At 37.8% G+C, this 18407-nt stretch overlaps 1 long non-coding RNA gene across 1 annotated transcript in view; it reads left to right on the top strand.

Moving 5' to 3' along the window:
* Positions 1–18199, top strand: part of LOC139740786 (uncharacterized) — a 77817-nt gene extending 59618 nt beyond the window's left edge. Inside the window, exons 3-4 of the long non-coding RNA XR_011711588.1 lie at positions 6219–6403; positions 16917–18199. This is a non-coding gene — a long non-coding RNA (uncharacterized lncRNA). The remainder of the gene's footprint in view (positions 1–6218; positions 6404–16916) is intronic.
* Positions 18200–18407: the final 208 nt, after the last annotated feature.

Raw genomic sequence — 18407 nt, 5'->3', positions numbered from 1 at the left:
GTTATGTTTCAACGAGCTAATATCAGTTTTTGTCTGCAATCCTCATTGGTTTTTTTTTTCTCTTGAATGTTCTAATCCCTCTAATCCCTCTATTGGTACGTAAGGCAAATCATAATCCCCATCATTACGTCATTCCTTCAGATTAGTCTCTTTTCAGAGTTCGGATCTATATTTTCTCAACTGCATTACGCAGTTTGACCAGGAGTCCTCAGATCTTTGATGCTAGGTTGGAATTGTACTGAGTATATCTTGTGTCAATTGAAGTACTTGCGTCATTCAAACTACTTGCCGTTTCGAAATATAGGATATTACAACTGAAGTTTCCTTTGTTCCTCATGTTGGAGGTTCGCGATCTTGAAAAATAGAATTCATTATTATAAGATATCATACGGGAGCAATACAATTAAACAGAAGAGGTTTCATGGTGAGATTTTTTTTTTTTTACTTCTCATCATTCGGTCAGAAATCATCAGTTTCGTGAAGTAATCAAAAACATTATCCACATGGAACGAGAGGCATCACTGACTGCCTCTCCAACGCTTTTTCGTTTGTTTTGAGTGCCCTTACAAAACGGAGGTGGAATGCTACGAATTTTATATTGCAGTGTAATGTTAGAAGAGAAGAATGTAAGTGTACACTTGATTTTGGGCGTGTCTAGAACTCGGCTACAAATTATTGTGTTGTATAAATTGTCTGTTGCTATATCTTTATTCGAGTCTGGATTTCGTAATACCATATCATGCAGCTCTACGAAAAACGTTCCCCTCAAACGAATATGATTATCAATGCTATACCATCGGTTCCCTTTGTCGGAATTTACAGGACTGTACACATTATGGATATATTCTGTACGGTGTTCACCACCAACACACGTTTCTAAACGATTTTCCTTCGCATTGGACAAGAAGGAGAGGGGAAAGATACCAATAATATCTCGTACACACTCGCAGTATTTGCGCATTGTACCCTTCATTGATTTTATGATGCCATATGGAAACACGATACATTGTACTTTCGTCAGTATTCATTGGGCTAAGTAACTGATATTTGAGATTGGTTATTCTCAGGGCTTTTTTTGTTGCTTTTTTTTTTTTTTTTTGCAATGAGAACATAAAATGGCAATCACGTATTATCATGGATGTGCTCGCACGTACCGTAATTGTAATTTACGTAAGTGCTTTAAAATGTCTTTTTCATAACCCACACCCTCCCCTAATCAATCTAATTCATATCTATTTTTCTTTCAAAGTCATACATTTTGACCTCACTGTTTTCGTGTGTGTCTGCAAGAATTTGATAAAGCCAGAACAATTTTTCTTTTTTCTTTTTTTTTTTTTTGGGGGGGGGGGGAGGGATCTATCTCGACAGCGAGAGTTAGGGATTTTCCGCTAGTTTTTGCACAATCAAATAGAATGTCGGTCAGCAGACCCTCTTTTTCTGCGAGACAAAAGATTTGTCACAGGGTAAGCTACTTTGGAACATTACCATTCTGATCGAGATAGATTTTTTTTAATGTTAATCAGAGAGAGTGAGAGAGTGTACATAGGGAGTTGATTGGTCGTAGCAGCAGGTTGCCCTTAACCACTGAAACGGTACGATTTCCGGTTCCAAATTGAAGAAGATGTTGAAGGGCAAATGCCATGGAGTCGTATACCCCCCCCCCCCCCATCACCTTTTAAAAGAGTACTTGCGTAAGCGTTTGAATGTCAAGACAAGGAATGATAACATTATGTGTATTTGATTGGAGATAACCCCCCCCCCCGCACAATCCCGAGAACTAATTTATAGCATCAATGATTTTTTTTTCTCTTACCAGAAAATACAAACTCTCCTTCTGATTGCACGATAATGATAACAATGTTGTAATGTGTAATTATCCCAGTAATTCAAATTTTCAGTAGATTTTAATTCACCGTCTTTAAGCTGTCATTTCTAGATGTCATTACCGTCCTTGCTGTAAAATTATCATTACGCCATGAAATATGCAGCACACCGATCAATGACTGTGTGTGCTTCGACTAACACGGCATCGTTGTTCATAGACAGGGGCTGCCTGGTAGTAATTCGATAAAACCCTAATCACACCGGCTCCATGTTATGACTGGTTTGTTTTTGGTGGGGGTCGTCGAAAATAGTGACAATGCTTGCATCAATAGCGTCATTGCTATTATAAGCAATCACATACATGAATGGGAGAACGAGAGTAGCAATTGTGACGTAAAGAAAAAGGCCAACAAACTCACAAAATCTCTGAGTGCATACAATCAGAATGACTAAAACGGGCTTTGCGAACTCTTAGTGCCGATTTTAAGTGACGATATTGTGGCTGATTTGATTTGATCATTCGAACAATATTCATACCGTCAAAACAGCGTAATATGATTATTGCCAATGCTTTTCATTTTCTAAAGGCCAGTGATATAACTAGGAACTGTTATATTTGTATCGTAATCTTGTATACGATAAAAGTACACACAATGCATAGAGAGGGTAGTATATCACTACACAGTGTGATCGCAACAGAAATCATCGATACGGAGATGAGTCAAATGATTTAAAGATGTACACTTTCGGGAAGACAATTAGTAATTTTCCTTTCATATCTATTATCCATGTCATTATGCAGGCAGTATAATTTGGAGAGGATTTCCACAGGATGTAAAAAAGACGAACACCCGTAACGCTTTTCGGAATTCATTACGAAAGTATCTCTTATCAACACTGCAAAAAGTCCGGTGTTAAATAGTGAACACCGAGCTGGTCTTAAATTTTCGGTGCTCATTTATGGTGTTAAATTAACACCTCCGGGTGTCATTTTCAAATTTTAAACTGTTTTTTGAAGAGTTTCCCAGTAACTGCACTTCTTGTTGATTTTTAATTTAAACAAGACGATCAAGAATTTTACCAAAAAAAATTTTAAAAATGTGAAAATAAATTTACACCAAAGTAACATCAGCTGGTGTGGTCTCTTATTGAAGCTGGACGGGTGTTAAACCATTGATATTAACACCAACAAATATCAGATCAACACCATGTGAGTCTCATTTTTGAATTAACACCAGTACAGTGTCAAAATAATACCAAGTACAGTGTCAAATTAACACCACGAAGTGTCAGGTGAACACTTTTCAACACCATCACAGTGCATTTTTAACACCTGTGGGTGTGGTCCTTTATTGAAGTTTGATCGGTGTTAGATTTAACACCCGTGGTGTTAAATCTAACACCGATGTTTTTACAGTGAAATAATGTATAAATGATTCCCTATGAAAACCTGTAAATAATGTACATTTAACATTGCTTCTCTGAATATTGTAAATACGTTATGAATAAAATTATAATTTGTATCGTTGAAAGGACTTGCCTCGACTAGCCTGCGCGCTGTTGCCGGTCCTTTTCTTCTTCTTCTTTTTTTTTAAACCAAAACTGTGTTTTAACTATATTGACTGTTTTGACTATAGTGAGCATGTTTGTTTGGTAAATTCATTTCATTTCATTTCATTTAAATGATATGTAGGTCCTACAGCGTCTGTGCATATAAATGACATATGAATCGATATTCATTTTATATAACTTTGAACATGATTACGTTGCGACAGTCCTCGCTCATAGCGGCACACACACACACACACACACACACACACACACACACACACGAACACACACACACATTTTAAAAAAATGCATTAACGGGCCTCTTCATGTCCATTTCCATTCTACGAGCGTTCTCCTTTTACCGGTATCGTCTCAGGGACATTATAAGAGCACGGCATCACAGTCGTCTTCACTCAACGCAAAGTGATGGATGGAGTGGAGCTGAGTGTCATAATTAAACGCCGGTCATTGTAGATGCCATGAGCCCTAAAGGAGGGTGGATGGGGGGGGGGGGGGGGGGGGGGGGGCTCTTTAGTGAAAAGATGAGTGAAACGGTTGAACAGCGAATTAAAGTAGTAAAGAAGCCCGTATTCCATTCATCGTTGTTTTAAATCCCCACTCTCTCATCTGTCAACATCGTATAAAGTGGGGGAAAGTGACAATAGATGCAATTGCAAAGAATATTTGCCGACCGGAATGACCATGCATGGCTGCTATAGGTCAATAAATTTGACTCTTAATTCCACGGTCATGATCACTTGATTCACCTGACTCTCTTGTCTTTCAATGACTATAATCCCCGGTAAGGTATAGCATAGCGACACAGCCTAGACATTTTTGCTCCGTGGTGATCTCTACGCCATCCGCCAGATTTCTGACCTACTCGATTTTAAAACACTCTAACTTTGATTATGTCGGCCATAACTGGGGAGGGGGGGGGGGGGGGTCTGAATAGAATGAAAAAATGTTTCACTCGGTTATGAGATGAGTCATGTGCATTGCTATGTAAATTGACTATTGTTAGACACACTGAAGTCCCCGTTATGGCTGAAATAAAATGAAACAAAACAAAACAAAACAAAACAAAGCAAAACAAAACAAAGCAAAACAAAACAAAGCAAACAAAACAGCGCCCAACCCAAGCAGGTCTATATAGGCTGCAGGGACGCGGCAGTGTTTGGCTGAACTTTACCTATCAAAAGATATTCACTTTTACAGCGTTTGCTGAATTGCAGGAATGGTCACAACACAAAGTAGCCCTTGGAGCATTATGATTGTAGCAGAAACAAATTTTATTTTTATTTTTTTTTTCATTTTTTGTTAAATGTTTAGAAATCAAACTGCTATTAAAAAATCAGAAGTTTCACGTTTGTGACAGGAAGTTATCCATTAATTTCTGTTATCATAAAAATGTTACTTTTCTTACTGTTTTTACCACGACCAAAAAAAATGATTATCATATCTTAGGTAATTTCGTTTCTTTACATAATGATAACAACAACAACAGCAACAATAACAATGATAGTAATTATTATTGTTATTATTATTTTAATGATCATAGTGATAATAATAACAACAATGATGATGATGATGATTATTATCATTATCATCATCACTATTACTTTTATTATTATTATTATTATTATTATTATTATTATTATTATTATTATTATTATTATTATTATCATTATCATTATTATCATCATCATCATCATCATCATCAAAATCATCATTATCATTGCTATTATTATAACCACGGCGATCATCATCATGTACAAAAACCACTGCAATAATTTTTAGCTCCATTTCTTAGTTATTCACACGAGATTCTTAAGTTGGTGCTTGAGTGATTAGGATTTAGAGCCAAAAGCTTAAATCCTCCTCTAGGATACAACCATCATTAACGCCTACACAGCTGGCAGAGAATCCCTGAAATAATCCGCACAAAAAGAAAAAAAAAAATATTCTACAGCAAATAGGTCAGCGATGAAGACGAAGAATCATTTTTCTCGGACATTAAGAAGGGATTGATCTTTTAGGAGAATCCTGAAGTTGCAGATTAATAACTAGAGGAAATAATATGTTCGTCTGCAAATTACGCGGCATCTATACCTTAGCCAGGTAATTGAGACCATATGCTCGACGTCTCATGCTCTGGCAAATTAATATATTGCACGGCCCAGATGATTGTATATGTGTTGCATCGAAGGATCTATTTGGTGCTTTCTGGTTTTCAGTGTGTCTTCGAGTTGTGTATCAATCTATCCCATTTTCTTTTTTTACAAAACCATTGATTATTCTCTGTTGATGTATATCTCTGGTTGAAAAATAGAACTCGCTACTATTGAAGATCTTTTATAAAAGCGTTTTAATGTAGACTTCTTGAATATATTTTTATATAATATGTATACTTTAGTTTGTTTGGTTGGTTTTGTGTTGTTTTTAATTCATTTTTGGGGGTGGAAATTTTGACTATTGATAACAATGCTTTTATAAGGTTGAAAATATTGATACATTGTAAGTGATGTGCATGAAACAAACGGAGATATATCCTGTACTATGATGCAGTAATGCAATTTCATTCATATGACTAGTGTGCCTCACGCTTGCCTTTATGTTTACTTCAGAGATGATTTTATCATAATTGTGTTTCGAGTGGCAAGTTTTCTTTAGTGCAATTTTAGTGAAAAAAAAACCCTCCCAAACAAACTGGAGGATTGCATAGTGCAAATCAAAGGGGAGAGAGAAAAAAAAAAGTTTATCCGGATCTCATTGCAACGGGCCTTTATCACAAAAGGAAAGGGAAAACGAAAACTGTTTCATTTTTCTTCGTTCATTCACAGCGCAAAAACCCAGACGACAGACTGTTTGGCGCCGATCCCGTGGAGCAGAAAAGAGGCGGTTCGAAATCCATCGACTACGCCGAGGATATGGTCAAGTTCGCCCTCTGGTGTCGACAGATGAAAATCGACTGCTAATGCGTCCTGTGTTTTTGTTACCCATCTCCCTCCCACTTTTGTTCTACAAGGTAAGATATTCGCTCGATATTCGATATTCGATATTCGATATTCGATATTCGATATTCGATATTCGATGATGCTGCTCTGTGCTTTGCGTTCGTAGGCTGATGTAAATAAAGCGTTACTTTCTTACACTGGGTTCATTGGGTAGATAGTTTCATCTTTACGGATTGGGTTATTCACTTGCTAAATCGCTCAATGAGAACTCACGGGCGCACTCCCACCCCCCCCCCCCCCCCCCGCGGCATGTCTTAACCTTTTGAGTGTTTTCAGTGTCATTTTGGCACAGAAAACCCAATAGCATTGTACATACTGTCAAAAATCCCAGGCCCACAAAGGGTTAACTAGTCTACGTTATGCAAGGCATTCTGCATCTTACTAACACTCGATTTTGTACAAGAACAACAACAACGACAAATAGGAAAACAGAATAATTATCAAATTACACTTGGTCATTGCATTTGCGTTTTCCCGTTCACTCATATGTCTTTTTTTAGTTTACAATGAAAGACATTTCTCTCCGAAGAAAGTGATCGACCAAGAGTGCTCTTTGAAATGAAAAGTGACATTTAGGAATAATAACCTCAAAGAAAATATCAAATTGCATTCGAGAATATCGATGGAATAATCGTCATTTTGTCGGATTCATGGGTGTGTGTTTGTATTTGGTCATGTCTTGTTTTGTTTAGCTGTTAGCACTTTTTCTTGATATAACACGACAATTGCCCTGCATGGCACTTCACCGTGAGTTCATCTCCACGTTCTGACACCCCATTACAGAACTTATCGAAAGGAAAAGAAACGATCATCTATAAATCTGGCATACCCAACAATCTTAGGTTTCTTGACCTCATTAACTTGTCATATCCACCATATTCTATCTCACACGTTTGACCGCCACTTCAAGTTTTATGCTTATAGTCCTATTCATTCGCGGTTTCTGTCCAGTCTGATGGTTTTCTATTCTATTTATACCTCTCTATTTCCGTGATGTCATATTCCGTAACAACCAGAGCAATCAAACTTTTACGATTATTGTTGTCCGCTTCGGTAATTTCTCTATCAATCCCCCCCCCCCCCCTTCTCTCACTCTCTCCCCCTCTTTCTCTCTCTCTCTTTCTCTCTCTCCCTCTCTATCTATCTCTATTGCTATCTCTCCCTCCCTCTTTTTTTAAACCTTTGTCACTTTCAACCCATTTAATCTTAATTAGCGATATATGATTTGTTTTACAACTTCGACTTACGATTATTGGTGGAGTTGTATCTCCCTTTCTATCTCTCTCTCTCTCTCTCTCTCTCTCTTTCTATCTCTTTCATACACACCCACTCTCTTTGTTTTGTCTCTTGCACTCAACCCGTTCCCTAGTAATTAACAAATACAATTTGTTTCATTTCGGGATAGAGCAAGAACACTCGGTCGTTCGACGATTTAGGCCTCCATAAATAACATTTCCTCTTTAAAAAAATCAAATTACCATTTCACCGATCAGGAAGAGCAGTGAAAGAATGAGGAAATTATAGAATATAAAATATTCCTCCGACAATTGGAACCAACTGACATTCTGAACAGAGAGCATACTTTGTTTAACAGCAGTCATAAACTATATATATATATATATATATATATATATATATATATATATATATATAAAGTTACAAGCTAGCTTACATAAGATTCGTTTAAAATTGCATATTATGCACGACTACCGTGTTAGAGGTTGTATTCCTCGCGATTTTCCCGCGTACAAAATATATTAAAGGGAAGATAAACCCCAAGAGCAATGTGGATTGAGTGAAAGCAGCAAAGTTAGTAGAACACATCAGTTAAAGTTTGAACAAAATCGGACAATCGATGCAAAAGTTATGAATTTTTAAAGTTATGGTGTTGGAACCGCTGGATGAGGAGACTACTAGAGGTTATGACGTATGAGTGGACAACAGTACCAAGAAAATATAAAGAAAATACTACAAAAATCCATTTTTCATGAAAATTACAAGTTCCATCAACTTGATATTTACATATGTTAAGGGTAGCAATTATTCCCCCTGCTTTCTGAAAGCGGTTGGTCCATTGCTCTTTCATAATTCTAGGAAAGTGAATTTTTGTTGAATTTCCTTTATATTTTCTTTGTATTGTTGTCCACTCATACGTCATATCCTCTAGTAGTCTCCTCATCCAGCAGTTCCAACACCAAAACTTTAAAAATTCATAACTTTTGCATCGATTGTCCGATTTTCCTCAAACTTTCACGGATGTGTTCTACTAATTTTGCTGCTTTCACTCAATCCACATTGCTCTTTGGGTTTACCTTCCCTTTAAGTGTTGGTGTGTGTGTAGGTTTGTGTGCGTGTGCGTGCGTGTGTGTGTTTGTATGTGTGCGTGTGTCCCATAATTTTACTTAATGTCAATTCAGATTATGATTTATCCTGCCTGTACAGACGAATAATTGATTCGTTATCAGGTCTAGATGTATTTCTTTTCCAATTTGTTTTTCTTTCATTCATGAAATCATATGTGTCATTTTTTTTTCCATTTTTTTTGGGGGGCTGGAAATTCAAGGAAATGAGTTTTTGACAGTAGTTAGTGATCAGTTTTACGCTGGTTGAATGCCACAGGGATTGTTTTGCCGCTATACCGTGTCTATTACGAAATTCAGTGTCGCGTAAATCTGTCAGATAATTATCTTGCATCCTTCCCATATACTTTGATCGCGTGTAGTCTTTCAGTTGGACATTTTTGTAAATACATTGCCGTAATGTTCATACTCAATTCACCGCGTTTCTTTCTATATGTTAATACCTTTGTACTCCAAATCAGTGTGTTAAACGTCACACTCTTGATGATTATGATTTTTGGATTTTAGAAAGAGAAGGAATAAAGAGCTTCGTGGAGGTTGGATTGCCTGTACGGAATACAAATTAGCGACGCGATGCGTCGTGTGGCGTCGTTCTTGATGAAAATTCGACCCGACCGATCGCTACGTACGGTGCTAAAATTGGCAGTCGATATATGTGAATGTCATCGCTTGACTCACGAGTTGGCATTTACCAGAGATTCTATCTGTAGGATTATTGCTGACGCTAAGCCGATTCTCTCTCGTCCATCCACGGACGGTCGGCAATCATAAGAGATTGGTTACCGAGACAGAATACTTTGCTTAATGGAGACAAGGGAAAAAAGATGAAGCGAGCCCCCCCCCCCCCCCCCCCCCCCATGAGTTATTATCCCAAATGCATTCAGTTGAGCTCGGCTGTTTGGTTTTGTTTTATATACTTTTTAGTCTTCATTCGTGTTTTCTGCACAGTGCGAGTGTGAGTTTTCCCCATTATTATTCGCTTGAGTTCAATAAACTATCTCCAACATCTCACGCCTTTATCTCTACCTAATCCTGTAAGGATTTCTGTTCTATTTCCAAATCGGCAACCGGACGGTAAATGTTCATGGCTTGATTTTAACACAGTGCTCACCCACGCTGACAAGTAGATAGACGTAATTTGCAAACCCTTGCTCGTTCTTTTTGGGTACGTGAATCTCAACTTCGTGTTCAGGACATCTGCAAGTAATTTTCGGCATCATGTTTACCGTTGTATTGATTCGCTCATCTATTTATAAGTGCACGCAAAGTCTATCGCTTTAACACCGACATCATTTCTTACCCTTTTCCAATGATTACGAAATGGTCTGTTGTTGACTGTTGTTAATCCGAAGACGCGCCAGTCGCATTATCATTAATTCTTTATATTTGTCTCTTACGAAACACCTATTTTATCGCTTAAACATTTTAAAGTTTCAAGATATTTACATCTCACAAACAGACATATTCATGCACATGTACGCAACAAATCAACTTCCCCCATTGTTCCATAACATAATTATTTCACTTGATTTTCATTTTCATTTCTATTTTAATAGTTCCTGCATTATCATGTCATGTTGCAGTATGACATGTACGATAATATCGAGGAGTTATAAAGCATAAATAAAATGTTCATTTGGAACATGATACTTTACATTAAGACGTATAATAACAAAAAATTTTTAAAGAAATTTTATCAGAGATATGTCGAGCATTAATGTTCCTTTTCAAATGTTCATTTACATAAATCCCAAGAAAGTTAGTATTTTCTATTTTTAGTACTGAATGATTTACAATCCACCACGATATTTGGATGCTGCCTATCATTTTTATTCTTCCTATTATGAAAATGGTTAAAACAAGCCTCTCTTAATTTCGGTGATAATCTATTGCTCTTAAACCATAATGGACATTTTCATGCAGCAATTAAATTTTCAAGAGTTCTCAGGAGTGACCGAAAATCTGAATTGGAACAGACCACATTGGTGTCATCGGCAGAAGAGAATATATTGCAGAATAACAGAATATAATGACAGAGATAAAACCAACCAAATCAAACAGTTGTTCGTTAGTTCCTTGCCAAGGTATACATCAGATCGATAACGTTTTGTGGAGGTATTTGGAGATGAGCAATTATTAAAATGTAACATGTCAGCTCGACAGTCTATGCCTCACAATCTTCGTTCATACAGAAAGAAAAATTCAAAAGGGAATTCCAGACGATTTTCATAATTTCACATCCATGACATCATATAGTACATAAATCGACAGCTCCATGTATAGATTTATTGATTGTATTGTGGTTCTTGAGCAAAGAAACCAATACTCTGAAAAAATCTTAAACTAACTACACTGAACAGGAGCCTCACATATTTCATAAATGTAGCAGTGTAATTTAATTGCACCTGTGTAAAATCTATGCATGCCTTCTTCTTTTGTTCTGCTTCCTTGAGCCCCAACTCACGCATTCGTAGGATGAGGCTGCCCATGTCATCATCCTTGTTTATTGCAATTTGTTCTAAATTTTGGAAACATTCTTATTCCTCATCCCAATCACTATAGATTTTGAAACTCCGTATTCAGTATGACTAATTTATAGTTGTTCAAATGTAAAAGTCTGAAAATCATCATCATTTAACCAGAACTTCATTTTACGACCTCCATGAAATCCAGAGGAAGCTAACTCCTAGCAAAAAGACAAAATAAACTAATGGGATATGATTTTCTCACTAATTGCGAAAGCTAAGAGAAAGAAGAACAAAGGTCAGTGTAATGAATCATAAAAAGTAGATATTTCTTTTGATAAACTGATGTCGCATGACGTGTTTATATCACAGCAAGACTAATAGATTTACTCAATAATGTATGTAAGAGTGTGTGTGTGTCTGTCTGTCTGTCTGTCTGTCTGTCTGTATACTCATAGCCTTCCACCCGTTGAATTAACCAGAGCTCCTTGAAGATGAGACTAGATTGACTTGTAAAATCCCAAGGTGATATCAGTTGGAACTTTTAAAGATAGAGTTGTTAAGGTGTCATTACGCTGCTCTAAAGGTGATTACACGGAGATTCCGGGGGCTCAAATTTAGCTGTGAGTAGGCGGGTATTTTCCCCGGAGATTTTCGTCTCTATTCAGTCTCTGAGACATGGCTTGTAGCGGATGGCACTGGGATAGAGCGGGGAGGTTATTAGCTTCTCACCTGCTCACCTCAGCCAAAATAGTGTGAGGTTTTTTGTGCACTCTTCCCTTCGGGTCTCTCTGTACTTTCTCCCGACATGTCCAACGCTTGCTGCATTAAAACACCGCACACCATCTCGGTGCGGAAGCGTTGCATGTTTGTGCCCTATTACGAGGTGTTATGATGGTACATTGTTGTTGTTGTTGTTTTTATTGTTTTCTGTTCTTCTTCTAAAACAATTATCTTGCCGTCTTAATGCGACATACTAGTTGTTAATTATTGTCATTACAAGCAGCCAACCATGCAAAGGCAATCATAACAAAAACAAAAACAAAAACAAATCAGCCCAAGCCAGGAAATGCCCATAAACTAATATGTTCTAGGTGCTGTAAACTCACACCCACACATTCACATACTTCCGTTCGATTGATGTCTGCTCTCAAGTGAATTCAGACTCACAGTGTGTTTCGTAATTAATTTAATCGAAGCAAATTCGTCTCGAATGTTTTTGTCAGGTGTCACAGGATGTATCCTTGCCAAGAAACGGAACATGGTAAAAATCTTAACTTATGTTGATTAGAAACATACGAACAACGGACGAACCTTCTCACTGCAAACAAAGAGGAGCAAGCGAAGAGCTAGATGGGTGTACCAAGATGTAGATTATTCTCCAAGCAGAGGGAGCGGTGTTTTCCTATATATAATATACAACAACGAGTAGGCCCTAACGAATGCTGCGCCAAAATGTTAAGGTCTGAATCCATAAACTGTGTCCATTGTCTAGGATCTTCACCCTACTTTCACCCAACATCCTGCAGCAAGACGATCTATGGCTGATGTGCGAGTGGATTTTCTAGCTCTCGTCGCCAGCAATTTCCGATCTTCAAAATAGGCTTTTTTTTAGCTCGAAAAGATAACAATGATAATAGCAGTGATTTTATTTTGTCCCTCCTTATAGTCGATTGTTGTGCTGGGTTTTTTTTTTTTTCTTTCAGTGAAGTGAGAGTAGGAGAGATGGGGAGGTGGGGTGGGGGGGAGAGAGATAAATGGTTAAGGATGAGAAGGGGAAAGGGAGGTGGTAATCAATTAACAAAACGTACAGGGCTCGTGCGCCGAATAATTGAATTAGACAGTCTCAACGATTTATAAGCTTTTGCGAAAAAAAGAAGATAATTGTGACAGGGATTTCTAGTGACATACGCAGAACGTTTAAAGCATCTATTGCTTACTTTCATAGATATAATAAAATTCCTTGGGGGGGGGGGGAGATAGGGAATTACATATTGGCAGGATCACCCCCCCCCCCCTCCCCGCTTGATTGTACAAGCAGTAAAAGTTTAAGTCACGAAGATCTGCAACGATACATAAAACTGCCCTTGAGCTTTCCTTTTCCAACTACAAGATGCAGTGCAAACTGCTGTTTAACCCAAATTCAGCGTGAAAAGCTATTCAAACCATAATATTTGCCCATTTCACTGACATATCGAATGTTCGCACAGTATTTTTTTTTCTACAATGTCTTATCATTGTCAAGCTATCGTGGTCATTATGTACGTGAACATGGTGAATGTTCACTGCAAAAAGTCCGGTGTTAAATAGTGAACACCGAGCTGGTGTTAGATTTTCGGTGCTCATGTATGGTGTTAAATTAACACCTCCGGGTGTCATTTCCAAATTTTAAACTGTTTTTTGAAGAGTTTCTTAGTAACTGCACTTCTTGTTGATTTTTAATCTAAACAAGACGATCAAGAATTTTACATTAAAATACTAGATTTTTGAAAAAATGTGAAAATAAATTTACACCAAAGTAACACCAGCTGGTGTGGTCTCTTATTGAAGCTGGACGGGTGTTAACAGGGGTGTATCCAGGATTTTTTCTGGGGGGGTCGTAATCAAAATTTTTGGACCTTTGCCTTTGCGAGGGAGCGGCGCGACCGAGCGGGGGGAGGGTGTGGGAGGGGGGTGTCCCCCCTCCCACGGTAGGGAGTTTTTGAATTGTGTATCTTAAAATGGGGCCATTTGGTGCATACAAAAGTGACTTCTTCGGCATGGCAGTGCGGCTTAGAAATAAGGTAAATTATGGCATATTAAAACTAAGTTACGAAATTTACGAGGTTTTTGACAATTTGCTGGAACACCGGTCACTTTTTTTCCCTGTTGTAGGCCTATATAGAGTAAAAAAGCCCTCAAAAAACAAAAATGTCTTTTACAAAAAGTGGACCTTTTGAAAATTTGGGGGGGTCGTACGACCCTCCCGACCCCCCCTTGCATACACCCATGGTTAAACCATTGATATTAACACCAAAAAATATCAAATCAACACCATGTGGTGTCATTCTTGAATTAACACCAGTACAGTGTCAAAATAACACCAGGTACAGTGTCAAATTAACACCACGAAGTGTCAAGTGAACACTATTCAACACCATCACAGTGCATTTTTAACACCAGTGGGTGTGGTCCTTTATTGAAGTTTGATCGGTGTTAGATTTAACACCCGTGGTGTTAAATCTAACACCAATGTTTTTACAGTGTTCACACGTCAATATCAATAATACAAGCATTTGCATTCGACGCCTAGGAAATCCCATGACGAGGGGTACAATGGAAGTAGGCCCCCTCGTGCTCATGATGGCGAGACACATACAAACATATTACCAGAGTGATATCGCGCACTTCGTATAGTGTTAATGACAAACACGCCTTATTTAGTTAGTCTCAGTACTCCTCCGTGATAAAATGATGCAACTTATCTCTGACGCGAAATATCTTCAGAACTGTCTGATTTCCCCAAATCACCACATTTATTACAATATTATGCAATGTCTATCTCAATGACATGATTTACCCCTTGCGGTCGCCATGTTAATGCATCAGAAGCGAAAAACTGATGTGACACTCTCGTTTCTATTCCCCTCTCCTGTCCTGTCAGAGAATACCCGGTGCAGTCTTAGTGCCCATTGTCGACAAAGCAGTAAATGAATTTCAGAAAATATAGCTGTGTGTTTAAGGACAATGGCAAAATGTTCGACTCTTTGGGTCTCCTCTTCCATCGCGCGGTAATGTCAGAGTATAATCCCACACGTATACTACCATAAAGAGGAACTGCACTTTTAATCGAGCTGATGTTGTTAATAAAAAGTAAAATTATCGAAACAGTAAATTTGGACAAAGAGTTACAACCATGGAATTTGAGCAAACTAGCAATATTGATCATAACAGTAATTTTGATTAAGCATGCATGTTCTTGCCTACATGCGAATAATTCATCGCATCTTTCAATTTGCAACATAGTATGATTGTTATGATAACCCTATCTAATCAATGAAGCATGCCAGAACTTCAACAAAATGAAAAATATTCTTGGTAGTAACCCCCTTTGCAATACATTTAGAATGTTGATGACTCACTTAAACAAAACCAAATTGCAAACAACATGGGGAGAAGTCTTTACCTTTAAACCGCAAGTCAGCTCACAATGAGCTCTTTCGGTTAATAATGGCGCCGTTCATTCCATGGTGTTCGATTGCAGTTATCGATACTGCTGGGAAGACGATAATGAGCTGGAATATTTCAGCTGGGTAACGAATCGATGTCTAAAAGCCTATGTGGAATTAAACTCGCAGCGTAACACGAGCGACCCGGCATGTCACAGCGGCTACGATTGGTAATATTTCTTTCATGAGTGAAACGAGTAAATCGAAATAACAGCATTTGAAACAGTGCATGTTGAGAGGTAAATGCACAGCCCAATGGGCAGTTTGATGCTTCTTTGTATATTCGGGTGGTTTTTATTTCTGTTCGAGGAACGCTCTTTGTCCAATTCGCAGGAAACAGTGGTCTGGGTATACTTATACTGGCAAATAAGATTGGTTTGTGAACGCCGTATTGCAACAGTTCGCAGTTTAAACGAACGATACCCCTAAGTGTCATTTTCCTATCACGTGGTAATCCACTTTTCCTTTAATTTGCAATTCAAAACCGACGAGCGCTCGCTTTTCACACGATTACATTGCATTTCAGGAGTGCTAATTGTTTTGTCCATGTTCACGTCTAGTACGGCACATTAAGCAATTCTGAAACGCCTTACCGGCTGCCTACACTGTGAATTTTGACTGTAATTACGCAGACTGGTCTGCCGACGGTGTAACTCACGTCGTATCTTATGTAATAAATAAGTTCCCGTTGACATCACGGAGAGAACACCACGACTATACATCCATAGAGAATTACCAGTAATACATTTTCAGTGTTTTATGTAATCTTAGATCAAAGAGAAAAAAAAGGGGGGGGGGGAGTGATGGCAGTGAGTAGTGGCGAGAATATTGACTACTTACCGCGAGCTCCGTTCGGCTGTAAGGTCGTGTTCCAAACAGTGCCGCATATAATTCGATGTTATACGATTCTATGATTGCGTGCGTAACAAGAATGCGTGCGAAAAGATTGAAGGGCGCAATGTGTGAATTTCTTTAGCACATCAGAGATATGAACCCTTGAACACAACATTTTATTAACTATTGTTTGGATTGGATAGTGGTTATGTTTTGTTCGAGGGAACATCAGCTTCTTGTCAACACGCGTGTTCGTTTCCTTAAGAATCGTCTTTGATAATGTCATATCTTGTATCTTCCACATCATATTCTATCTGATTATCATTGATGCAAACCTGCAAATGTGGGAAAAAAAAAAGAAACTGTATTCCCTTAGTAAACTTCATTCAGTCTTCGGTAACAAGTCGACTTCCTCGAACCATTCATGTCACATGTTTAATTCTTTTTGTGCTAATGAGTAAAATGTGCGAAAAAAAGAATAAACAAATACTTTTAGAAACGAAATTTATATGGCACGCAGATGGTTAAACATAGTAAAAGCTGCCCTTTTTTTTCTTTCTTTCTTTTTTGGTAATTAGAAACACGACAGTCGTACGTTTAACTGACTCGATTGTTTTCTTTCGTTTGTTCTCTCTCTCTCTCCCTCTCTGTCTGCAGATTCCATGTGCCCACAAATGCGTGTAGATAGACTGTTTCAAGCCACATGCAAACCTAGCTGCAGATTGGAATTCAACAAATCACTCAACAGATCTTCAGCCTTCTTTTAGAATAGCCAGGGCGCCCTCAGGAAACATCACTGGCAGAATGGTAACTGCGCTCGTGAAATCAGTAAAGCGCCACCTAGCGAACGGCTTCATCATCGCGCTCTCTCCTCATAATGACGTCACACCAAAAATTACCCCCTTCGTGCCAGTGATTGAGAACTCAACAAACACTTTAACATCTGTAAAAACTTACGATCTGCTCCAAATAATGATCCTTGGTTAGTTCTTATCCTGTACATCCTCAGAAGGACCGAAAGACAATGAAAAGGGAAAATTCACCTCAGTAGACAAATGTGCAGCTGGAAATTCAGTGGCTACTTGATGATTTTGTTTGTTGGTCCAATCTACTACGTAAAACCAGGGGATGTTAAACAATTGCACTTGACGCAAGCAAAGTGTTCTTCTACAGATTCATTTCTGCAGTTCACAGAATAGTAATGTTTTAATTCTCGAAGAACATGCTGATTACAAGTAATTATGTACTTGGTAATAAATAAAATATTTGATCAATATCGATGTTTCATATTTATGATGTTTATAATGTAAATGTTTGATGTAATCTATGCGTAGTTATCGGTATCAAATATTTTTCGTATAAAAAAAAAGAGGGAGTATTTTAAAAGCTACATAATGGCCATAGATAATATTTCTCGACCAACAATAAACCGAGTCATCACCACGAGCTGTTAATTAATTGTGATGTTATTTTCCGTTATGACACAAACTCATCCGCACTGTAAAAACTCGGCAAAAGGAGAGGGAACGGAAATCGTTATAGAATCATTACTGTCTGTCAGCGAACTCACGCTAGCAATGACTAAAAGGGAATCCATTTTGGTTCTAGTTTAAGATTGAATTTAAAAGAAATTTTGTAAATATTCATGTGCTTATACTGCAGTTATGATTACACTGATGGTCTTTGGTGTATCTTGATCATGTTTGGACAATGTGCTTATCTTGTTAGTCTTTAGCATAGAGTCAAGGAGAATTTCACTTGTGTATTTGTTTCCTTGCAAGCATTATTTTGGCATGGTCACAGCACATGGATCTCAACTAACGGCAGTACAAGGGAAATGATTATTTCCTCGTTTGTAAATTACGAATTGTCTTTTGTGTCAAGAAACCACAAATACGGAAGATAAAATGAAGGTTGAAGAAGCGTCCTCAATACATAGTGTTTATACCCCAAATACCCAAAATGAATAAAAAAAAGAACAATTAAAGACAAAGCCGATTTTTCATTTCAGGACGTAAAAGAGACGAAATTTCAGTCAACGATCTTCTGAAATTTGTTTCTGGAAATACAAGGATCATCATTGCATGGATCCTTCTAAAGTAATGAAATCGGCAGTGATGGGGCATGCAAATCACTTCATCTTTCCCC

Source organism: Diadema antillarum, unplaced genomic scaffold, assembly GCF_040938485.1.
Source record: "Diadema antillarum isolate AM-2024a unplaced genomic scaffold, OU_Dant_1.0 scf00000030, whole genome shotgun sequence".
NCBI lineage: Eukaryota > Metazoa > Echinodermata > Echinoidea > Diadematoida > Diadematidae > Diadema > Diadema antillarum.
Note: the sequence above shows the minus strand (reverse complement) of the source record. Positions and strands in the feature narration are given on the sequence as shown.